Genomic DNA, 25,896 nt, shown 5'->3' with positions numbered 1-25,896 from the left:
GTAGACACCGTGGATGTTTATCTGATATCTGCCCACGCTCCTGACCAACCAGGACTGGTGGAGGTAGGAGGTCCTGCCACGCTGGGAATATCCTGGGTGTTTTTATACAGAGAGCAGTGGTCATTAGAATAGGGAAGACTCCCTCAGGAAAATGCAACATTTGGAGACTGGGATTACTGTTACCTAAATTCTGAACAATCTCACTTTCTCCCTGCTCCTAGCCATTCATTCAGCTAACGATCTTTATTAAGCACCGATTATGCGTTAGACACTGTTATTAAATGCGACTGATAAAGCATCCTGTCTTCTTGGAGCATGCAGTCTAGTGGGAAGTAGACAAACAATAAGCAGATTAAATATGTGAATCACATCTGCTCATTTATTTTTATAGCATATTTACTATGTGCCAGGAGCTGAGGTTTTTACTACATGGCCCCCAACCTCAAGAGGTCCACACTTCAATAGGTGAGACAGATGTAATGCAATAGATCATTATTCAGGATGTATTCAAATGCAATAGAGCACGTATCATTCATAATGGTGTCATGAAGGGGCTGTGATGAGTTCTGCTCCAGGGAGTGAGAGAAGAAAGACCTCTTGAACTTTAGGGCTGTATTATTAGTCAGGATTTTCCAGAGAAACAGAACTCATAGGATATATATGTATGTATATATATACATATATATGATATATTACAATATTATAGGAGATTTATTATAGGAATTGGCTTACCTGATTATGGAGGCCGAGAAGTCCCACACTCTGCTGCCTGCAAGCAGAAGTACCAGGAAAGTCAGAGGTGTAATTCAATCCAAGTCTGAAGGCCTGAGAACCAGAAGTGCCAATGTCCAAGGGCAGGAGAAGATGCCCGTCCCAGTTCAGAGAGCAAATTTGCCCTTTCTCCACCTTTTTGTTTGATTCAGGCCCTCAACAGATTGAATGATGCCCACCCACACTGATGAGGACGATCTTTACTCAGTCTACTGATTCAAATGCTAATGTCTTCCAGGACACCCTCCCAGACACACCTAGGAGTAGTATTTTACCAGCTACTATCTGGTCATCCATCAGCCTAGTCTAGTTGACCCATAAAATTAATCATCACAAAGGCCTTTGTCTTGGCATCTTGGAAAACATGTAGGATCTTTCCAAGTAGAGAGAAATGGAGGAGGGCCTCTGGGACAAGGAAACCAAATGTGGCAAAAGGTAGAGGTCTGGAAGGTAGGTTACATATTGAGTCATGAGGGGCAGAAGAAGCTGAGGAGTTAGGCTCATGTCTGAAAGCCACCTGAAGTCTTTCAATGAGCAGTGATGATAAATGGTGTCTATTCTGAAATGCTTGCTAACTAAAGGGCACATTTTTAAGAGGACACCTCTGGACCCTTAGGCCTGAGCAGGCTGCCCGGGTCACAGTGGGCACTCAGTAGAAGCCTACTGTATGAACGAGTGATAGAGAAAAATGCAGCATCAAACTCAAGTCCTAATTATTCCACTTCTCAAGGGAATGATCACTTTCACACAACAAAACTGTGTTTGGAGAGCCTGGCAAAGAAACAAGTTGGACTTATGGTTATGTCTTTGTTTTAAAAATGTTATCATCTTGAAGGCAGAATTCCAATATCCCTTATACAATGTCCCTTATCCGTGTTGGAGGAGGTTATCTAAGGCACATAAGAGGGCAGGAATACAAAGTGTTCTAGGACAGACAGTAACACAGTTCCTGGGATAGCACGGTACCATGCCTAAATGAGGCCAAAGCCACTTACTTCAGGCCACTCTAGGGAAGGGAGTGGGTGTAGAGAGTGGGTGAGACTGCAAATGCTCAGGGACCTAGGACATTTATGGCTGCTGGATACCTCCTCTTTTTGAAAAATAATTATTAACTCTTATTTTCTTTTCTTTATGGTCCTTTATGCTCCTCAAATCTTAGAGGGGCTTCAGAACCAAAGAATAATGGTTGGCGGTGGGGGGGTTGCTGCAGAAGGATGGAGGGTTTGCTCCTTGGTGGCCTCCATGTCCTTGAACTGGACTTGAGAGAGGCAATCTCACTTGATCTTCACCAGTGGGTTAGCTCTGCTCTCTCCCATTTACTCTGATTACAAACAGACTTGGTCCTTCTCTTTGGCATGGTCTCTGAGGACCACAGTGAAGAGACTCTTTCCAGACTTCTCTTCCCAGATGTGGGGCCTGGGGTAAGTAGTGCCCCTCAGTAAGCCTAGCATCTTCATCTGTGAAGTGGGGACACGGCAGCCTTGTGGACTAAATGAGACAATGCACGGGAAGTGTCGAGAACGGTGCCCGACACTAGTCCAGCTCACTCTGCAGGATTGATTCTCTTCTGTCTTCCCTGCTGTCTATTGAGGGATGAAGGGCAGGTGTCCTGGCTTTGACACAAGCATGTCTACTCTGGTCATTTTGGCCAACTCAGTGTCTCATGTGCAGGATCATCTATCCAGGGGACTGATTGCTACCCGGTTGAGGCAAGATCATGCATCCACTTGCACTGTTGCCTAACAAACAAGAACATGATATCAATGGTATACAGTACTAAGCATTTATATAGCTCATGTGGCCGTGGGTTGGCTGGGGTTCAGCCCACCTAGGCTGAACTCAGCTGGGTGCCTCTTCTCTAAGTGTCTTGCATTTTCCTCCTTGAACCAGCAAGCTAGCCTGGACACGTTCTCCTCATGGTGATGACATCAGTGCAAGAAGTGAGCAGAAACATGCAAGGGCTCTCAAGTTCGAAGCTCAGAATTGGCACAATGTCCCTTCCACCTCATTCCATTGGTCAAAGCCAGGCTCTTGGTCAAACACAAGGTCAATAGGTGGGGAAATTCACTCCACCTCTTTAATGGGAGGAACTACAAACCCATTTGGCAAAGAGATGAACACAGGGAGGGGCAAGCAAATTGGGCCAATAACTCTATCTGTGGCAGGTTATGGGCTTATAATCAGATCAGTTGTGTCAACAAGCCTACTAGATTAAGGGAGGGAAAGATCATCTCACAACCAACAAACTGAACACACACATATCTATTCATGAGTTCAACAGATATTTACTGAATACCCACTATGGGCCAGACACTGTTTGAGGCACATGCTACCATGACAAACAAGAAGGACAAATCCCTTGCCGTCCAGGGCTCACATTCTGGAAGAGAAGACAGACAACAGTATTCTCCCAAAGACCCCAGTGGCATTTCACTCTCAGCTCAAATGAGTGTCCCTCCACAAATTCCTATGCTTATAACTCGACTAAGAGGAGGGGGAGGGCACTAAACTTCATGCATAACTTTTCTGTTTTGGAGAATGGGTTTCTAGATTATCAAGGACTGTAGGCCAGGTTCTATATTTTTCAGTAGGAATATTGAGTGCTATGTTACAGTCTTTGCAAATCGTCTATGTAAAGCAATCATGGTAGAAAACTGGTCTTTCTACGTCACTATCTTATACATTATACAGTATCATCAGCTGTAGCTATGTGACACCAGGCCATGGTAAACAGTTGAACTTCAAAGGTAGGATTATTATTATTTTAGTCAAAAATTTCCCAACCGATAAAACTGTCCAATGAGATTATTACATTGAGGAGTAGGTAATCAAAGACAGGATGGACTTGTTATATTTGATTAACCACATGTTCAACAATATATGGGTATTGGGTGGTTTGAAAAAGTTATCTACGTGTTTTTGATGATATTGTAGTATTTTTAATTGAACACTGGCACTGTGATGATGTAACTGTAGTTTCACTTCTTTGGTTCTAGCAGGATTTTGAGATGCTTCCTTTCAAGACAAGAGCATGAAGCCATGGGTCTGATGATGGTGCCCCAGGTGCCTCTCCACTGGGTTTTGTAAATGCCCTGGAGCTGCTGTCTGCCATCAAGGGGTTTTGCAGCAGCTAGGGAGCAAAGAGCAAGTGAGGACCTGAGATGGATGGGTCACTGGGCATGGTTGAATTCTGCCTTTTCACATGACAGACAATTCAGGAGGGGTGGAATAATTGTGGAGGTCCTCCTGCATTTCCAGTCAGGAATCCTAGTACCTTGAGATGGTGCTGGCTCCATCCCAGAGCCCTGGAGCTTGGGTGCACCTGAAAGTCCTAGGTGAGGTTTGATGGCTTTGGTACTCGGTCAGACTAGAGTTATATCATCCCAAGACCATCCAAAGGCTTTGGACTCAAGGGGATATCCCCCAATTCCAGTCCTTATTTATCCTTCTTTTCTTTTCCAGTCACCCTGAAGCTGTATACCAACCCCACCCCCACACATGCACCATCTCTAACTCTCGACAGTCATGTTGGAGAAATGGAAATCAGGCCTTCTGGGATGGCTAACAAAGGACAGGATCACCCATCACATGCACACACACACACACACACACACACACACACACACACACACACATCCTTGTTTAGGGGAGTTTGGTTCCTATTCGAATGGAAAGACACAGTAATATGGAACCACCCATCCCATTCTTGAATCCTTAGGAAATTCTAAGCAAAACTCAACAGTGGGACTTTTCTTTTACCTTTTTTTTTTCTTTTGGCGAGACAGAATTCTTAGTCTGTAGAACTGTCTAGTGAGAAATTTATAGGCAGAATTGACTTTTTGTCTCTACAAAGCCATGAAGGAAAGAGTCTAAGTGATAATTGTATGCACAGTTCAAAATATTTTAAATGAACTTGTTCTTACAAAGAAATAAGTTATGAAGTTAACTTTTGTATGTGTGCGAATAATTAAACTATTGTCATGACTTTAAATTATTATCCATTGTTAACTTACATCATTAAATCTTACCTCTTTGCTAAAGAATAATGAAAAAATGCACTTAATTAACAGTCATTGCAAGCTCCAGGCCATTGATAATGCCAGGCCGAGTCTGAGTTTCACAAGTGTGTTTTGTACTTCCCTCCCTGTTGTTGTCCTGACAAGCAAAGCTCTGTAGCATGAGGAACGATGCTGATTCTCCTGTATCAGGACAAACTCTCCCGAAAAACTGCATTCTTCCTGAATCATCCAATCACATTAGGATTTTGCTTCTGTGCAAAGGGAGGAAGTGGGGGCCCAGCTGAGCCTTTGTTCTCCTTATGGGATTTATAAAACGTTCTCAGCCGTTGCCATGTCGGAGAACAAAGTCCTCCCATGACCATCCTATGTGTACAACATTTAAGCAATTTATCATATAATTGGGAGGGTTGAAGAGTGGGTGGCTGGGTCAGAAGAAAGGGGCTTGGGTGGGTCTTTCAACGGATCCCTGAGGAAGAAGATGACTCGTGTTAATTTCCTTGTTGTTTCGATTAAGGAGGAGATAGATATTTTTTTTTCTGGATATTGTTAAAGAGGCTTGCCAGGCCTTAAGGAATGTGTGGCATTCTTCAGATGAAATAAAGCCAATCAGTGGAATAATGAGGAAAGTAATATCTCCCCGGAGAGGCTGATGGGGTTTTCATCAAACCAGCCAACCTTTCCCGTCACTTACGCTGCCATGCACTCCCAGCAGGCCCCGTTTGCCTGCCTCCTCTTCTACCTTCCGTTTGTCAAAACTCCCTTGTGGTTCTTACTCATAGCCAAATTCTGAGGGACCCAGGGCGTTTATAGGCACTGGACACCTCCTCTTTTTGAAAAAATTATTAACTCTTGTTTTCGTTTCTTGATGGCTCAGCTACCTCTCAAATCTCGCAGGGGCTTCAGAACCAGAGGAGAATGGTGGGTGGGGGCTGAAGAGGGGTAGAGGGTTTGCTCCTTGGTGACCTCCATGTCCTTGAACTGGAGCTGAGAGAGGCAGTCCCACCAGATGGCAAGCTTGGAGCCAAGAGAGGGACAGGACATACCGTGATGGTCCGAGGGGACTTTGGTGGTCCAGGCTTGCCCTCTACCCATTTCCTGGCTTCAGCCCCACAGACAATGGTGCCTGGAAACCAGCTGGCTACATGGCCCTGCTCCCTGTGACTTACTGGAACAGCAGGGCCCTGGAAGAGAAGATCAAACAAGGTGTCTTGGGATGTGTGCTGGAAAACATCTGGCTGTGTCTGCCTTGTGGCTGTGGGCCCTTCTGCCCATCACTGCCTTCTGCACTGCAAGGAGATGCCACTTCAGCTCCTCCAAGCTCTCCTCCAATGGGCAAGGTCAATGGGAAAGTCGGATGCACACCATGAGGGGTCAGAATATACACACAGGATGCCACGTAGTGGCTTTGCCGTGGTGGTCCTCTCTCTGCACCTATGGCCTGTTGGCTGTGAACCTCGTGAGGACTTTGCCAGGCTTCGCCAGCAGATGGGCAAGCGCACGGAGGCGCCCGGCCCGCTGGAGGCCCGCAGCATAGCCTTGCTCACCGGATGCCTGGAGAATCAAGGCAGAAAGCTGCCCTACCGGCTCCCAACACAGGGGCCTCATCTGCGGATCCAGCACCAGGAGACAGCCCCTGGGCACTCCTTTCGCAGTGCAGGAGCCCTGGACCTCCTCCACTGGCGCGGGGGGCCTGGGTCACAAAAGAAGGGAAACAATCACATTTAGCCTGTGAAAGTTTTCCAAATTAACTGGGTTCCGTGCACGGGAGTCCTCCCACCGTGCTCGGCAAATGATTCAAAGCCTCCACATGATTTCATCTGTGCAGACTCTAATCCACTTACTTAATGAAATACATAATTAACATATTATAATTGCAGTAAAGATGGTTTTGACAGAAATCATTTCCCGTATCTAATACCGTGGTAATTTAATCTGTTCCCCACTCCCTAACACGACCCTCTATGATTAAGTTTCATAAGAATTTTTTTGATTGATTGACTCATCTGACGGGCCTGGGCCTTGCTAAAGGAGTGTCTGTCAGTTTCTGGAGCGGCATGTAAAGTGGCGGCAGATGGCTGCGGGGCTCTGTGCGCTGTCTCCCTGTGTGGTCTCCCGTCTCGCGCACTTTTCCTTCCCTTCCCCTTCTTCCAAATGCCCTGATAATCCACCCTCCACTCGCCTGAACTGCCAAAACCCAGCCTCTTTGTATCTGCTGCTCCTCTGCTGTGGGGATGCTTATTAAAGGCAAGGAAGGCAGGATGTGCTTGGGCAGCAGTGGGAGCCAGATGCTCGCCTTCCCCACACCTGGCTGTGCCCCCTCCTGTTCCCCCAAGCCAACCTGGCCTGGCTGCCAGGGTTCTGCCTGCCCCACTTTCAGCCTGCCCTGAACCCTGCATGCCGGCTTTTGGAGATGCAGAAGGAGCCCTTCCTCTCCCCTACCTCCCACCCCTGCCAGGGCTCTGCTCTGCTCTTGGGGGCGCCACAGACCTCAGAGTCAGGGTGCGGGCTCACCCCACCCTTCCCCCCACACCCCTGGAGAGGCAAACGTCACACTTTCCTGGGATAAAGGCTGGGTTCCAAGCACCTGGATTGCTCCTTGGCCAGTGGATGTGCATCCTAGGAGAGTCGGGAGTTTAAGGGGTGTTGCTGAAGGTCTGGTCACTAGGAAAAATACCTGAAAAGTGTAGAATGCTAAAAAGCAGGAAGGGAAGGAGGGGTCTGCAAAGTGAGTGAGAAACCAGCCCAGTGTGACGGTCTGCGCCTGTTGATTTCGATGCTTCCTCAGAGTCGTTACTGTGTATTAAGCACCCACAGTATACCAGGGGACCACGAGCTCCGGTTAACAAGTGAGAAAATACGCCTCTACAACCCAATCAAAACATGGGCGGAAGAACTAAATAGACACTTCTCCAGAGAAGACATACAGATGGCCAAGAGGCACATGAAAAGATGCTCAACGTCACTAATCATTAGAGAAATGCAAATCAGAACTACAGTGAGGTATCACCTCACACTGGTCAGAATGGCCATCATCAAAAAATCTACAAAAAAGAAATGCGGGAGAGGGTGTGGAGAAAAGGGAATCCTCTTGCACTGTTGGTGGGAATGTAAATTGATACAGCCACTATGGAGAACAGTATGGAGGTTCCTTAAAAAACTACAAATAGAACTACCATACAACCCAGCAATCCCACTACTGGGCATATACCCTGAGAGAACCATAATTCAAAAGGACACATGTACCCCAATGTTCATTGCAGCACTATTTACAATAGCCAGGACATGGAAACAACCTAAATGTCCAATGACAGATGAATGGATAAAGAAGATATGGTACATATATACAGTGGAATATTACTCCACCATAAAAAGGAATGAAATTGGGTCATTTGTAGAGATGTGGATGGACCTAGAGTCTGTCATACAGAGTGAAATAAGTCAGAAAGAGAAAAACAAATATCATATATTAATGCAAATATGTGGAATCTAGAAAAATTGTACAGATGAACCTACTTCCAGGGCAGGAATAGAGATGCAGATGTAGAGAACAGACACATGGACATGGGGGTGGGGAAAGGGAGAGTGGGACAAACTGGGAGATTAGGATTAACATATATACAATACCATGTGTAAAATAGGTAGGTAGTAGGAACCTGTTATATAGCACAGGGAGCTCAACTCCGTGCTCTGTGATGACCTAGATGGGTGGGATGGGGGGGGGCGTGGGAGGGAGGTCCAAGAGGGAGGGGATATATGTATACATATAGCTGATTTACTTCATTGTACAGCAGAAACTAACACAACATTGTAAAGCAATTATTCTCCAATTAAAAAAATAAGCCTCTGTGGGGTTAAACGCTGAGTTTGAAGTTACCCAGCAAGTTGGTGGTAGAACCAACTGGAGTGATCCTACCTGGGTGATGGGTGATAGGTGATGGGTACTCTGCTGAAGGGGAGAGGCCAGAGCAGAGACATGGGCAGGAAGGCACAGAGAGTGTCTGCTGGAGAAATGTCTGCTGAGTTTGGAAGTTGGGGACACCTAGGTTTTCAAGTTGCTCTAGCCTCTCCCCATGGTCAGTGGTCAGATGGTGTTTCACAGACCCTCCCACTGACACAGGTCTTCCCTGCAGGCTCATCTCAAGGGCCGTCCCCAGGAAGCACCCCATCATGCCAGCAGGATCACACCTGTTGTCTATTGCAACCCATCACCTTTTTTCCAAAATGCAATTCTTTATAGACTCATTATATCTCCTTACTGGACCACAGCTCCCTGGAGCACAGGCTGGGGTCTCCCAGCATCTCGGAGGTGTGGATACAATAGGTAGAGGGTCTGTGGGATACAAATGCTTCTGGCTTCCACTTTCCAGCTAAGCCAAGTGAATAATGGACCGGAGCCCAGGCCTCCCTGGAACCAGTCCCCCTACCCCTCCTCCCACCCTGAGGGCCCAGTTCAGAGGCCTGACTGGCCTGGCTCTGAGAGCAAGTGTGAGGACATTGCTGCAGGACCTCCTCAGTGGTTCTACAGCCGCCTCCAGGCTTTGGAGACCCCAACCCCACCACCCAGCACTGGCTGTTTGCCCCACTCTCACAGGGCCCTAGAGCCACTTCCGTCTTCGTGGTCCTCTTGCTCATAAAAAAATATTCAAAATTCTATTTTACAACTGCATCGATGTAATGACAAATAGAATCTTGGACCCTCAACGCTTATTTTTTTCTCTGATTTTAATCCGAATTAAAATATTTATTATTTAATGCCCTGAAATCTGAGTAAGCAGTTCGCCTGCCTGCTCTGCCCCTGACTGTCCGGGCAGGGTGCCCTCACTCCGGCCAAGCCAAAGGCCACACGAGCATAGCCCTGGTCAGGACGCTTAGGGGCCCTTGCATCCACCGGCCACCCTTCCCTCTCTAACCCCACGCCCCAGACATGCAGAAATCATCTCGGCCAGACCAGCCCCCTAAGAACGGTTTCCCCTGGGAAAGGATGAGCTTGCCACAGGGCTGGGTTCCCTCATGGAACCCATGGAGAGAAAAAAGACATCCTGACAAAGTTTTAGGGTGAGGCCTGGGAGGGGTTGGGGTGGGCCATGGCCACACATGCATGAAAGCTCCCCGGGGCCTGGGGTCAGTTCTCTCAGGATTGGCGCACGGTGCCTCCTCTTTCCTGTACACACCCTGTCTGCCTTTGAGTTCAGGGCACAGTGCCCCCCTGGGGCTTCCATGCAGGGAGAGCAGGCAGGGCCCCCAAGGAGCATCTTTATAGTCAAAGTGACCCTCCTGGTAATGCCAGTCATCCAGGGCACACACACTCCTGCTGCGTGATCCCTTCCAAGACATGGGCCTCTAACACTGGGCCATGTGCACCCCTCCAGGCTGGCATATCTGTCACTGTCTAAACAGTGAGCGCCGTGAGAACGGGCACGGAAGCAGTCCATCCTTATCTCCCTGAATCTTAAGACAGAACCGCGAGAATGAAAGGCAAACAGCTTATGCCTGCCTGGTGTTAAAGACTTCCTCTGCAGCCAAAGCCTGTAACTCCAAAGGGCTGTGAAATCCTCCTGCGATTGGGGCTGCCGGAGAGAGGCCAGGTCTGAGCCCGGGCAGCCTGGGGGCCAGACGGGACAAGGGCGGGGCGTGGCCAGAGGAAGTCCAGCTGCAACCCTGGGGAGCCACGGGGGCGGGGTGTGCATCCAGACTCGCGCCCGGCAGCCGCCCCTAGGCTCTCAGGTCCTGGAGGGCGGGTCGTGGGCCCAGTGTCCCAGTGCGCCTGCGGGCTGGGGGAGGGAAGCTCCATGTGAGTGGCAAGTGTACAGGAACACCACCACGTCAACTGCCAATATGTTATGAGGCCTTGGTAACAATCCTGAGTCTCCTGGGAGCGCTGCTGCAGTTCAAGTGCGCACCAGACAGAGAGAAAACAATTTCTGGTGCCAATAATGCAGCACAGATGAAAAATGTTTTAATATTTGAAGCTGCTTTATGGCAGAAGCGATGACAGTGATGGACTCAATGTCAGCTTTTTTTCCTGAAATGTCATCTTTCGTCTATGAGTTTTCCCTGCTCCGGAGGCATGCAAGCCTGATGCCGGCTCGTTGCAGCCATTGATCATTGATTTTGTTCTAAATGGAAAGCTTGCCAGAAGACTAGAAATTCTGGAATTTATTAGCATTTCTTTAAGAGGCACTTTAGCTCAACAGTTCTCATTACTGTCTTTACAATGTTACTTATTTTTCTTTTTATGTCATATGATTTGTAAAGGGTTAGTACTCGGAGAACAATATACGATTAAACCATTGTGCCTGCTGGAGCTGCTGGCTTAGTCAAAAGGATTCTCGGAGGGCTAAATACATATTTGACTAGGAAACGACAACATAGGGCTATTTTCGCAGGGAAATACGTATTGTGAAATTTGTTGATGGGGTTTGTGCTAAATGGCGTTTCAATGGAAGTTTTGATTAAACAGGGTCACTTATAAATTAATATCTCTTAACTCCATGCGGAAAAGGCTGAACATTTTCACATTCTGATCCTAGGTCCGTAAGCATCCTGGGGTGGGTACCACATGCCCGCAGCAGGATGGAGATGACCCCTGCTCTGCCCTGTTCCGACTCTGGGTGGCCCAGGCAGGGTCTAAAATCTTGTCACTGTATTTATTTACAGGGACATTACCTCATGAATGCCAAAGAGTGGCTCAATGCTTTATTAGGTATTAACATTTAACATACTCCGTATAGCCATGTATAGGCGTTCATTCTTCATTTGGTTGAAAAGATCCCATTTGCATTAGACAGTTGGCTAAATGTTTTCCTTTTCCGACACGTTTCCATTGGCACAAGACTAGTTCAAACAGGTATGTTAGCTCTTGGCTGGGCTGCCTAACATCCAGGTTTTATTACAGAGCAGGGCACCCAGGGAAAGTGAATTACAGTTTGTATCAGCCTCGGCCTCCTAAACACATCACTCAGTCTAGTTGATTATGGAATTTGCTCCGGAGCTGGGGGCCTCAAGATTCCTCTCTGAGCGGGCTGGCCTGTTTGCACAGCACCAGCAACCCACCGTAGTGACAAAGAGAAATCTGAGGAAAAGGAGCTGGGGGTCTAAGGAGTAGGATCAGAGAGAGACAGACCCAGCCTCCTGAGGCCACATCCCGGGCTGAAGTTTACAGCTGCTGCGTCGAAGGGAACAGACTCTGCCCAGCCCTCTGCTAAAGAGGATGGCCTGGCAGCTGAAATGGTTGAGAAACTTTCTGGAGAATGAAATCAACACCCATTAAGCAGCGTGGGAAGTGATCTACAGATGGGCCTTGTGCAGATGAGCTGGAGAAACTATCGCTCTGCGATCTGGTGCTGTGGGAAGGAAGGAAACGGACTGCTCTAGACCTACCAACCACTCTGACTGCAACTCTGCTTCCTAACAGGTAACTACAGGCCCCCACGCCCAGGATCACCAACATACTCTCCTAAGCTCTCCCTGCAACCCCTACTCCCCTGCTCCTGGCCCTCAACCCACTGGCCATACTGCAGTTGGAGTTCTCCACTTAAAATATAAGACAGTCCTTAAAAAACTAAAATTAAAGTTACCATATGATTCAGCAATCCCACTCCTGGGCACATATCTGGAGAAAACTCTAATTCAAAAAGATACAAGTGCCCCAATATTCATAGCATCACTATTCGCAATAACGAAGACAAGGAAGCAACCTAAATATTCATCAACAGATGAATAGATAAAGAAGATGTGGTATAGATATACCATGGGATATTACTCATCCATAAAAAAGAATAAAATAATGCCATTTGCAGCAATATGGATGGACCTAGAGATTATCATACTAAGTAAGTCAGACAAAGACAAATATATGATATCACTTATATGTGGGATCTAAAATATTATACAAATGAACTTATTTACAAAACAGAAAGAGAGTCACAGACATAGAAAACAAACTTATTTTTACCAAAGAAGATAGTGCTGGGGTGGGGGAGAGATAAATTAGGAGTTTGGGGTTAACAAGTATGCACTACTATATATAAAATAGGTAAACAACAGGACGTCCTGTATAGCACCGGGAACTATACTCAATATCTTGTAATAACATGTAATGGAAAAGAATTTGGAAAAGTATATATATATGTATATGTATGTGTGTATATATATATGTACATTTATATAAAACTGAATCGCTTTGCCGTACACTTGAAACTAACACATTGTAAATTAACTATACTTCAATACAAATTTTTTTTAAAATAAAATAAAAGATCACATGACTTGCCAGCTCTAAACCCAAATGGCTTCCCATTTTAGTCAGTAAAAGCCAGTAATTTTTATGACCTAACAGCTCATGTGACCCAGGATACTGTCCTCATTCTGGCCTCATCTCCTACTACTCTCTCTCACCCACTCCACTCTGGCCACACTGGCCTCTTTGCTCATGCCCCCTCCTTCCCCAGGGCCTTTGCACATGTGGCTCTGCCTTGGCCCAGCCTCCCCAAGGTGGTCCTATTGCTCCTGCCCTTACTTCATTCTGGGCTCTGCTCAGATGTCATCTGCATGGAGAGTCTCTCCCCAATCCCCAACCTAGAATCACAAGTGCTCTATTTCCTCCCACACTGTCGTCAGATTGAGTTCTCCAGAAGGAAGCAGGCACAGAGATGGAGTTGGGATTCCAGAGGTTTAAGAGGGATTGACTCTGTGCAGAGAAGAGAGCAGAAGCAGGGCTGGGCAGAGGAAGGAGTGGATTGTGATGCAGGGATCTCGGGAGCCAGTATTGCCCATCAGAGGTCCCCAGGGGCCAAAATGACCTGCCGTTAGTCTATCTCACTTAGTTCCCAGGTGGATGCTGCCCCACCAAGGGCGGAACCTCTGGGAGGCAGCTCTCTGCCGCTGAGGCAGGACCTAAAGTGTCCCTCAGCTGGGCAGGAAGCCCTGCCCTCCTGAAGGTGGGTCTCCGCTTCTCCACACCCTGCTTGGTTTTCTTTGTTGTACTTACTACACTTTGAGATAGTCTGTGTATTTACTTGTTTATGTGATTACTGCCTTTCTCCAGGAGGGCAGGACATTATCCATCTTACTCACCCTCTGAGACTGGAAAGAGGCTGGGACAGAATAGTCGCTCAGTCAATATTGTGGAATAAGAGGATGCTTGCTTGAACATCTTCATATACAGCCCCCCCAGGTATCCTTTCAACAGTCCTTAAATGTTGGTATTATTATCCAGATTTTACGCATGAGAAAGTGGAGGTTAAGAGAGGCAATCAGACCAGCTCAAAATCTGAAAACTGGAAAAACCAGAGCTGAGATCTAGAGCCGTAGATCTCCTGATTTGAATTTTTTACCCCACGGCCTATGGAGGGGCTCAGAGCCTTGGCAACCTGGGGGCTGGGCTGAGGATGCTAGAACATAGCCATGGAGGCTGAGCACCGAGGAAAGATGCGGTCAGTTGAAGGATGTAAAGGCCAAGTAGTTCTGTTCCCTGGGAGGGGCCTGGTGAACAGAGTGGGCTGCTTGTGGAAGGGGCAGCCTAGCTAGGCCTGCCACATTCTATTGGCTCTGGGGGCCTCTGACTCCTTCTCTGTCCAGCTTCTTAAGTAAGGGCTCCTTCTCAGGATCACGATTCATTCCAGCTATGATGGGTCCCACTGGATTCACACGAAACAAAGAAATGAGTGAACGCTCCCATGCTAGGTTCTTCAACTCCACCAGGTCTGGCTCAGTTCAATACACTTCAGCGAGATCCATTTAACACATCCATTCTTTCCCTAAATTTCACCCATATTTTCCTCTGGGGAATTCACTCTCCCTTTTTTGTAAGGGTCTTGATGAGACTGATAAAGAGAGGGAATTTTATCCAAGCAATACTGACCTCTCTGAATTTGAGTCCTGAGAAGCAGCCATGACAGTTGGAATCCATCAGTCCTAGATTACAGTCTGAGTCAGATTCTGAGGCAGCCAGCAGCAGCTCTGGTTCCAGATCTTTCCCTAAACTGGGTCTTCACTTCTTTTTTTTTTCTTTATATTCTCTGAGTTCCTCTTCCTTCTTCCAAAATATTCCCGTTTCATGATGCCATCCAGAGTTGCCTTCTTCTACTTGCAACTAAAGACCCCTGAGAAATACACATGCCCAGTTGTGCCTGGAAAAGGGTAAGGTAAGGATGGGAAAAGAAATGGTTCCTGATCCAACAGCTATTTCATTCATGTCTTGATCTAATGCTTCCCTACCTCTTTTTCATGACATTTCTGTGGTGGTTTGCCACAGAAACACTTAACAATGAAAGCGTAAAAATACAAGAACAAAGGAAAGAATTCAGGGTAGAAGTAACTTCTGTGATTTAGTTCAATTTTGCCTTGAAATCCCTAAGAGCCAGAATAGCAAAGGAAATGTGATCAGTGACACCTTCCTCATGTTTGGAAAGGCGGCAGGGGCTTGCTTGTAGGAAAATCAAGTCGCCCATCTAGAAAGTCGGGGGAATCACGCAGGGCCATGTAGACTCAGATGCTGGCCCAATGACACACACCACACATGCTCTTGGAAACAGGTTGCAAACTGTTTGTTTGTGATCGCAATGCAGCCCAAAGGTGTGCTTTCCTTGGCATATACAGTGTTTTAGAAATCGGAATTAATTTACATTAAAAATGGAATAGTTTCATACAAAAGCTGGATCTCCACCATCTTTTAAAAATCAAATCCGGCAACACATTTTCACGTGGTAACCAAAAGCTGGTACGAAGAGTGGACACCCCTTTATACAAGGCCTCTCCTCTCTGCTCTCACAGACCCCGTTGAATTATTCCAAGTCTGCCTTCCTCACCGGTGTCATTTGTATTTACATCACTCGTTACATGCTGCCAAACCCCAACACGGAGAGTCAGACAGGAAGAAGTCAGCTGGGATCTCAAGAGCTGTGAGGTGGGGATTGAATCTGACCATGAAATGGGGTTGGTTTGGGGCAGAGAAGGAACAGGGACTCCAAGCCGAAAAGAGGGAGTGAGCAAAGAGGTAGAAGCTGGCATAAGTGTGGCCTGGGGGGTTACAAAGTCACCTGGCAAGTGGTCACTGGCACTTGGCCGTCAGAGGGGCTCAGCCTCGGTTCTGTCAGGCCGGGGGTGGTGGTGGCCATATGCCCTCTGGTCAGGTGGAAGCTGATCTCAGGAGTGTCCCGAGATCTACCCCAGGTGAGTGGCTTGGTTACCTGGTGAAGGTAACCCTGGGGGCCCACAACAGGGTGTGGCAGGGAACCGGGGGAGACAGCTGGAGTTGGAGTCCAGTGGTTTCCAAACCCAGCTCCAACAGAGACCAGCTGTGGAATCTATGCAGACCTCTTCACCTCTTAGAACCTCAGTTTCCTCATTTGGGAAACAGAAATGATGTTACCCCCTTCAGGCAGTTTTGGGAGAATTAAATGAGATATTTGTGAAGGGCTTAGGGCAGCACCTGAGACGAATTAGTCACTCAAATACCAGTGAGATTGAAGAGGCAGGCAGTTGGTTTCAGACATCAATCTAGGGGACTTCCAGAAACCAGTTATGGCAGCTCAAAAGGCCAGCGTTTCCTGGACAGAAAAGGCTGAGGTCACAGGGATGTTTTCCCTAATGGAGGCAAGAAGGCCTCCTTGGCCTGGATGACTCCTGAGTCCCACCCTGGTTCTCCTGGACCATCTCTCAGCAGTCAGGCTGTGTGAACTCCATCATCCTCACGGACCAACCACCCTGCAGAGCCCAGCCCCTCAGAAGAGGCCCCTGTGCTCACAGGTGTGTCCTGCCACAGGTCACCATGAGGCAGCAGGCCTGGCTTGCCCAGGGCAGGCTCTGGGACTGGAGTCTGCAGGGCCTCTGCGTGGGAGGTGTGGGGAAGAGCATCCGTCATTCATCCCCCCCTCCCACCTACAACTACAACTACCAAGTTACCAAGCACTTCTTCTTTGTGCCAGGTCTAGAGGAGACAGCAGGAATTGCTGCCCTTAAGAAGTCCTCAGGATCCTTAGTCCCCCTCAGTTATAGTACATATAGGGCCTTCCCAAAGCCCTCACATACAAAAGGAACCTAATCCAAGACCAGTGTGTTCATCTGATACAGCTTTTGACATTCACATATTTCAAATTTCACATAAGAGTGAGACTTTATTAATATTTTTATCACACTATTTTTATTTGCATAATTCACATTTGCATTAAAATGCAACCATGGTATATCTTAATGACATCTCCCTGTATTAGTCTTTTAGTATCTGGAAGGCCAAGTCTTTGCATCACAGAACCAAGAAAACATAGGGGCTACAAGGACTAGTAATATGGATAGAATCAGCCTATGGGTTATCTAGATATGAAGATTATCTAGTTATCTAGATATGAAAAATAGCACCATGACCTTGGGTTAGCCTTCCAACTTCAGTCACTGTCTCCCTGCCTCAGTTTCCTTATTTTAAAGTGAGTGAGACCACATGACCTCTAAGATTTCTTCTTGTGCTGACATCTAGGAGTCTGTGGGAAGGTGAGGATTCCTGGTCCCCAGCCAGGGACTGGGAGGGCAAGGAGGCAAAAGGGTCTGTAACAGCTGAGGGTGAAGATGGGCATGTATACCCAGAGGTCTGAAGCAAGGGACTATTGCCAAAGGAAAGTTTGTCAAGCAGGATGAAAGCAGGACATTGGGTAATTGGCCTTGGATATGTGAGGAAGGGAAGTAGGGAGAAAATTGTTTGTGTATGTGCAATTATGCATAAAGGCAGATGTGGCAAGATGGGGGTGTGTGGAAGGGGTCACTGGAGGGACAGAGGAGTTGATATTTTGCACTTTAATGAATGCATCCCAGACCCCCAGGTGTCTGTGTTTGGAGGTGTTCCTGAACTACCAGTGAGCAACGAGACCCCCAGATTGTGAAGGGTGCATCTGTTTGAAGGGGCCTTGGGAAGCCAGGAGGGCTGGCTAGGGTCTCCTGGAGCTGACAGAGAGTGTACCTTCCAGGACAGCTCTGTTTTCCTGAATGAGGAGCTAGTGAGAGGAGGAGTGGGAACCACAAACTTCCAGCCAAGTCTGTGGGAAAGTTGAAATAGCTCAGCCCTAGTGACATAGAAATTCATAAGGGTCCTTAATCATATCCTGTCAAGATGAGTTAAAGATTTGGTGACTCAGGAAAAATAAATGTTTCTCAGAGATGTCCATAAGATGTGTTGGTGAGGGAGGGCATGGCCAAAGAAATGCTTTTGGTAGAACCCCAATGAGCAGCCATCGTCCAACACGATCTCCCCAAATGCTTTCTGATGCCCAGCCCATGTGCGTGGGGATATTGGGCTTCCCCGTAATTACCAACCATCCCTTATTATTAACCAATCCCATTTGCTAACTGGATTGCTTGTGAAGGCCTCTTGTTTTAATTAGCGTGTCTCAGATGAAGAGTAAACAAACATTCTAACAAACTATTATGACATAAAGTTGATTTTTCAGTTACTCAACTGCTACGCCGTGGATATGGTGAATTTAGAATTAAATGCCTCTCTCAGAGACTTTAATGATCTCAGTCAAGAACGTTTTGATTAAATTAAAGCTATTGAAATGTGTTTTTTTGAAAAGAGAGGGTGAACAAGACATTCAGGAGAGAGTCAAGTCCCAGGCCCCACACTCCCCCTCATTCTGAGGTAGGTTCTGGGAAAGGGGACGGTGGGATCAGCCCTGTGGGACTGAAGCAGGACGGCTTATGGCAAAGATGATTAAAACTGCTGTTAAGAAGCCTTAGACTGTTGGGGTCTTAGCTGGCGTCATAGAAGCAGACTGTTTAGGACTCTTAGGCTAGTCATTTAAGGAGGGGATGCTCTCAGTAGGGAGTGAGGTTGTTCATGAAACAGGGGACGTCATGGAGAGAACCGGCAAAGCTGTGGCCCCAGCTGGATTCCACAGAGCTCTGGAGCTTGAATGACACCACAGAGTTGTCCTGCCTTAAGGCAAGAGCTGTGTCACCCTCCATCAGTTAGTCATTGGATAGATAGCCTTCTCCCCAAGGAGGGCATAGCCTCCCAGGTATTTCCAAGAAAGGAGGAGGTGATTCTCTATAGAGAAGGGCACAGCTGTGAGAGTTGAGTGGCCCACCCTCAGAGCAGCTGGGGATAGGTTTACCCAGAGGCTCCACACAGGGGACCAGGCAGGGCACCAAAGCCCCTACAGCAGCTGGCCACATCTGGAGACAGTGTGCTTTAGTGAACAACCTTTGTACTAAAATACCACTTTCTCATTCCTAAAGACATCTCGCTTTCTTGGTCTCATTCCATCTCCTTCCAAGGCCCAGGAATGAGAATAAGAACCATCTATAATGTAGACCCTTCATTGCAAGTGAGGACTCTGAGGTCCAGAGCAGTTAAGCAACCTTCCAAGGCCACCCAGGAGAGCAGGGCAGGGATGGGCCTTGTACCACAACCTTGTCTGTTCCCATCAGGTCACTCTGCTTCACATCGGGCAACCCCTCAGCAGAAGTGACTGGGCCCCGAGAGCTGTTCAGGCTGGAGGCTGAGCCTGTCCAAGACTTGGGTGAGTGGTGGTCAACGGGAGTCTGGATGGATCAGTTTATGGAGGTCTTTCTGATGAATTGAAGAGGTCTTGAGGGTCACTCAAGGGGGCCACAGATTTGGAGTATGACAGTTTCCCCATTTTTCCCCAAAGGCCCTCTCCTTTCAGCAGAAACAAGCTGAGCAAAACAACATCCATACATTTTGTGCTAAAGTTCTAGGAGCAACCCACCCCATCCAACCTCAAAACATTCCTACGAGCTGCTCCCTCTTTCTGGGATCTTTTCCTTCCTTCTCAGCTGCCCTCCACCCAGCTCTAAACATAGTTAACTCTTTTTGGATGTGCTCAAACCTTGCCCTCTCAGAAGAAACTGCCCCGACCCTCCCCATGCACCGCCCAGGGTCTATGTCGGCGTCCGCTGCTAAATGCTCATGTAGTTCCAGACCCTGTTTCCTCCCCAGAAACTGGCACAGTCTGCATTCTACCAGGAAGATTGATTGTTTTCCCCACTGGACTTCTTTTTAAACAGCTTTATTAAGGTATAATTGACCTACAATAACTGTACAAGTTTAAGCTGTACAATTTGATAAGTTTTGACACATGGATACACCTGTGAAACCATCACCACAATCACGAAAGCCACTGTATCATTCCCTCCAAAGGTTGCTTCATGCCCCTTAATAATCCCTCTCTGCTCCTTCAGCCCCAGGCCACCATGCATCTACTTTCTGTCATTATAGATTAGTTGACACTTCTAGAGTTTTATATAAATAGAATCATACAGAAAGTCCTTTTTTATTTATATGGCTTCTTTCATTCAGTATAATTATTTTAGATTCACTCATGCTGTTGCGTATTTCAATAATTCATTCTTATTTGTTTCTGAGCAGTATTCCATCGTAGAGATTTGCCATAATTTGCATAACCATTCATCTGTTAGTAGACTTTGTGTTGTTTTCAATTTGAGGCTGACATCGATAAAGTTGCTCTGAACATTTGTGTACATGTATTTGTATTCATATATATTTCCTTTTTCTTGCTTAATATCTATGAGTGGAATGGCCGGATCATATGGTGAATGTCTGCTTGACGTTTTAGGAAACTGCCGAACTGTTTTACAAAGTGGTCTGACTACTAGCAGTGTGTGAGGATTCCAGTTCCTCCCCGGTTTTGGTGTGATCAGTCTTTTATTTCAGCTATTCTCAAAGGTGTGGAATGGTATCTCACCGTGGTTTTAATTTGAATTTCCCTAATGACTAAAGATGTTGCACATCTTTTCAGGTGCTTATTTCCCATCTATAGATCTTCTCTGATAAAATGTCTGTTCCAATATTTTGCCCATGTTTAATGGGCTGTTGGTTATTGTTGAGTTTTGAGAGTTCTTTGTATGTTCTTGATACAAGTCTCTTATCAGATATAGGCTTTGCAAGGATTATCTACCAGTCTGTGCCTTTGTCTTTTCATTCTCCTGACAATGTGTTTCAAAGAGAAGAAATTAGTTTCAATGAAGTACAAGTTATCAATTTCTTCCTATATGGATTGAGCTCTGGTGTCATATCTGAGATATTTTTGCTTAATCCAAGGTCACAAAGATTTTCTCCTAAAAATTGTATAGCTTTACAGTTTAAAATGTAAATACTCCATTTTGAGTGAATTTGGCATGTGGTGTGAGGTGTGTATTCAAATTCATTTTCTTGCCTATGAATATCCAACTGTTTCAGCTACATTTTTTGAAAAGGTTATTCTTTCTCCAGTGTGTTGCTTTTGCTCCTCTGTAAAAATTAGTTGTCTATATATGTATAGGCCTATTTCTGGATTCTCAATTTTATTTGGTCCATCTATTTGTCTATCTTTATGCCAATACCATGTTCTTTCAATTATTAGAGCTTTATAATAATTCTTGAAATCAGATAGTATTCACTTTCCAGGTTTGTTCTTCATTTCCAGAGTGGTTTTGGCTATTCCAGGTCCTTTGTATTTCTATATGAATTTTATGAACCAGCTTGTCAATGTCTGCAAATAGCCTGCTAAGACTTTGATTGATTGAAATATCATTAAATCAATTTGAGAAGAATTGACATCTTAATAATGTTGAGGCTTCCAACCCATGAGCATGGTCTATATCTCTCCATTTATTTAGGTCTTCTTTAATTTTTCTCATAATACTTTGTTGTCAGTGTACATGTCTTTCATATTGTTTGCCACATTTATGACAAAGTATTTCATATTTTTGATGCTATCATAAATGATATTTTTAAAGATTCCAATTTACAATTGTTAATTGCTAGTATATAGAAATACAACTCTCTGTTTTGTATTGCCTTTGTATTCTGCAAAATTGCTAAACTAATTAGTTTTCTTAGTTTTTTTTTTGTAGATTCCATCAGATTTTCTATATAGGCAACTGTCGTCTGTTAATGAAGATAGTTACTTCTTCCTCTCACTCTGGGTGCCCACTAGACTTTAGGCTCCATGAGTGCTGGTATGTTGTCCTGGAGCCTAGCAGGAACTTGACGCATGACGCGTGTAGGGCTCAGGATTTGCTGATGGCACAGGCAAGAAGCATGAAGACTCTCTTCCCATACCTCCCAGGCAAGGTTTAATAACTTGAAAGTATCTATCTACCTGTCACCTAAATAAGCAATTGTGAAGTGAAATTTTCCCAAAATAACCATCATCATTTGGCATAATTGGAACAAAACATCCATTTAGATATCCATCATTTGAACCAATTTAATTATCTATCTATGTATCTATCTATCTATGTATCTATCTGCCTTTGAATTCAGGGCATGTGTGTAAACACATTGCCTTAGCCCAGAGATGTGTTTTCATCACTGTGTGGTCTTAAAATATACTCTGGATTGAGTTCTGGGCTTCACTCCTACTTCTTTTGTGGCCCAGGAAGCACTGTCACTCTGTAGACCCAGGGAACATTCTTGTTGTACAAGGCCAGCTATTCAAGGCATGTTTGGGGACCACTTACTGTGTACCAATCTGTTGTGTTCATTGTGGTTTCTTCGGACAGGACATCAACTTCCTGCTCTTATGGGACCCAATTTCTAATAGAGAAGACAGAGGAGCAATAAACAAATCTATATCTATAATATCCTTATGTGTGTGTATCCATATTTATATCTTTTTCCATATTTACCCCCAGCTAATGAAAGAGTCTAGAAAGAGCATAACATATGGGCAATCACCAAGTTGCTCAGACTAAAAGCTTTAGAATCATCTTTGATTCCTTTTCTCCCTCAAGTCCATGCCCAGGTTCATTTGCTAAGATGGGGACACTGAGCTCAGGCTTTGAGAGAAGAAAAGACGAGTTGGCTTTAAATACGGTTAATCTGAGATGCTGAAGAGATATCCAATAGGCATCTGGTCATGAGGGTCTGGAGTTTAGAGGAGAGATTGGAGCTGGGTCAGAAATTTGGGAGCCATCAGCACATGCAAACCACGGGGTGACATGAGGTGGCTTAGAGTGTGCGTATAGAAGACAGGAGGGCACCCTGCAGCATGATGGCTGAGGTTAAGAGATTGGGAAGGAAAAGAAGGATTGACCAGTTGTCTAGGAGGAAGCACAGATGAGGTCTATCCTCTAAGACACATGAAAAAAGAGCTTTAGGAAGGAGATGACTTCAACTCGTCCAAATGCCAAGAGCTAGTGATGAGATTTGACCACATGGAGATCACTGGGAACCTTGAAGAAAGCAGTTTTGATGGCAAGCTTGGGGTAGAAAGCCTGTCTGGCACCTAAGGGTTAACCAAGTCTCAGAGGGTGTGAGAGCTGCCCATCACACACAGGGCACCTCATACTTCCTTACGCTCCAAACTATGGAATATAATCATCTAACTCATGAAGATCCATGATGATTCACTCAACTTGTGTATTGTTCTGTTTCAATGGGGTTATTTCACCTTCCTGCAGCTTTTACAAGAAACAGTAAGAGAAATGAAGATCTTTAACTTGTTTTCTTACACAAATAATGAGGGATGAAAATAAAAGATACTGTTTTGGTGGATTTTCCCTTAAGTGTTAACCTATTTATCCCCATAACTCTTAAGAGGTAAACACGTACCACACCATCTTACAGACATGGAAGCTAAGCCACAGAAAAGTTATGTGACTTACAGGCTGGGGCTGAGATTGAAGCTTCGACCTCTGAAGTCAGCCTCTGAGTCAAATAGCAGCTCTGCCAGGGACAGCAAGGGTGAATGTGTCACTCAGTGCTGGAGCTCTCATTCCTTGGTGCCTACACAATTCTGCACTAAGGAAACCTAGAGAGAGCTCATTAAAAACATAATGGCGCCAACTAAAAACTGGCACTTGCCATCAGCCTATACAAGGATTAGGTCAATAGCCACTGCAGCCACTGACCTTCAACACACCCTGGAAGGAGTTCAGGGTGGAGATCAGGAATGAGACACTCTGGGCTCTGGGAAAAACTGGCAGAACAAGTCTTCAGATAGTTAGATATTTTCAGGAGAAGATTTTATGAGCCCAATTCTTACATCTCCTCATATCTAGAAAAGCACTAAGTTCATAAATAGTGACATCTGCTCCTTGTGATTACCTGCAAGCCTCTGCCAAAATATGTGCTTGCTTGAATGTACCCCCATTCACTAAAATCATATATAATACTGAATTTCCCCCCTACCTCTCTGGAGTAGTTTCTCAGAGTTATCTGAAATGCTGTCTCCCAGGCTATAGTACTCTTTTTTTTTTTAACATCTATATTGGAGTATAATTGCTTTACAGTGGTGTGTTAGTTTCTGCTGTATAACAAAGTGAATCAGTTATATATATACACATATCCCTATATCTCCTTCCTCTTGCATCTCGCTCCCACCTGCCTATCCCACCCCTCTAGGTGGACACAAAGCACCGAGCTGATCTCCCTGTGCTATGCAGCTGCATCCCACTAGCTATCTATTTTACATTTGGTAGTGTATATATGTCCATGCCACTCTCTCACTTCGTCCCAGCTTACCCATCCCCTTCCCCATGTTCTCAAGTCCATTCTCTACATCTGCATCTTTATTTCTGTCCTGCCCCTAGGTTCTTAAGAACCTCTTTTCTTTTTTTTTTAGATTCCATATATATGTGTTAGCATACGGTATTTGTTTTTCTCTTTCTGACTTACTTCACTCTGTATGACAGTCTCTAGGTCCAACCACCTCACTACAAATAACATAATTTCATTTCTTTTTATGGCTGAGTAATATTCCATTGTATATATCTACCATATTTTCTTTATCCATTCATCTGTCGATGGACACTTAGGTTGCTTCCATGTCCTGGCTATTGTGAATAATGCTGCAATGAACATTGTGGTACATGACTCTTTTTGAATTATGGTTTTCTCAGGGTATATGCCCAGTAGTGGGATTGCTGGGTCACATAGTAGTTCTATTTTTAGTTTTTTAAGGAACCTCCATATTCTTCTCCATAGTGACTGTATCAATTCACTTTCCCACCAACAGTGCAAGAGGGTACCCTTTTCACCACACCCTCTCCAGCATTTATTGTTTGTAGATTTTTTTGATGATGGCCATTCTGACTGGTGTGAGGTGATATCTCATTGTAGTTTTGATTTGCATTTCTCTAATGATTAATGATGTTGAGCATTCTTTCATGTGTTTTTTGGTAGTCTGTATATCTTCTTTGGAGAAATGTCTATTTAGGTCTTCTGCCCATTAGGTTTTTGGTTTTTTTTTACATTGAGCTGCATGAGCTGCTTCTATATATTGGAGTTTAATCCTTTGTCAGTTGCTTCATTTGAAAATATTTTCTCCCATTCTGAGGGTTGTCTTTTCGTCTTGTTTATGTTTCCTTTGCTGTGCAAAAGTTTTTAAGTTTCATTAGGTCCCATTTGTTTCTTTTTGTTTTTATTTCCATTACTCTAGGGGGTGGGTCAAAAAGGATCTTAATGTGATTTATGTCAGAGTGTTCTGCCTATGTTTTCCTCTAAGAGTTTTATAGTGTCTGGCCTTACATTTAGGTCTTTAATCCATTTTGAGTGTATTTTTGTGTATGGTATTAGGGAGTGTTCTAATTTCTTTCTTTTACATGCAGCTGTCCAGGTTTCCCAGCACCACTTATTGAAGAGGCTGTCTTTTCTCCATTGTATATTCTTTCCTCCTTTATCAAAGATAAGGTGACCATATGTGTATGGGTTTATCTCTGGGCTTTCTATCTTGTTCCATTGATCTATATTTCTGTTTTTATGCCAGTACCATACTGTCTTGATTACTTCGTAGTAATCATAGTAGCTTCATAGTATAGTCTGAAGTCAGGGAGCCCGATTCCTCCAGTTCCATTTATCTTTCTCAAGATTGCTTTGGCTATTCGGGGTCTTTTGTGTTTCCATACAAATTGTGAATTTTTTTGTTCTAGTTCTGTGAAAAATGCCATTGGTAGTTTGATAGGGATTGCATTGAATCTGTAGATTGCTTTGGGTAGTATAGTCATTTTCACAATGTTGATTCTTCCAATCCAAGAACATGGTATATCTCTCCATCTGTTTGTATCGTCTTTAATTTCATGCATCAGTGTCTTGTAGTTTTCTGCATACAGGTTTTTTGTTTCCTTAGGTAGATTTATTCCTAGGTATTTT

Source organism: Leucopleurus acutus (genome assembly GCF_964270905.1).
Source record: "Leucopleurus acutus genome assembly, chromosome: 20".
Taxonomy (NCBI): Eukaryota; Metazoa; Chordata; class Mammalia; order Artiodactyla; family Delphinidae; genus Leucopleurus; species Leucopleurus acutus.
The sequence above is the reverse complement of the archived record's forward strand: the minus strand, read 5'-3'. Positions refer to the sequence as shown.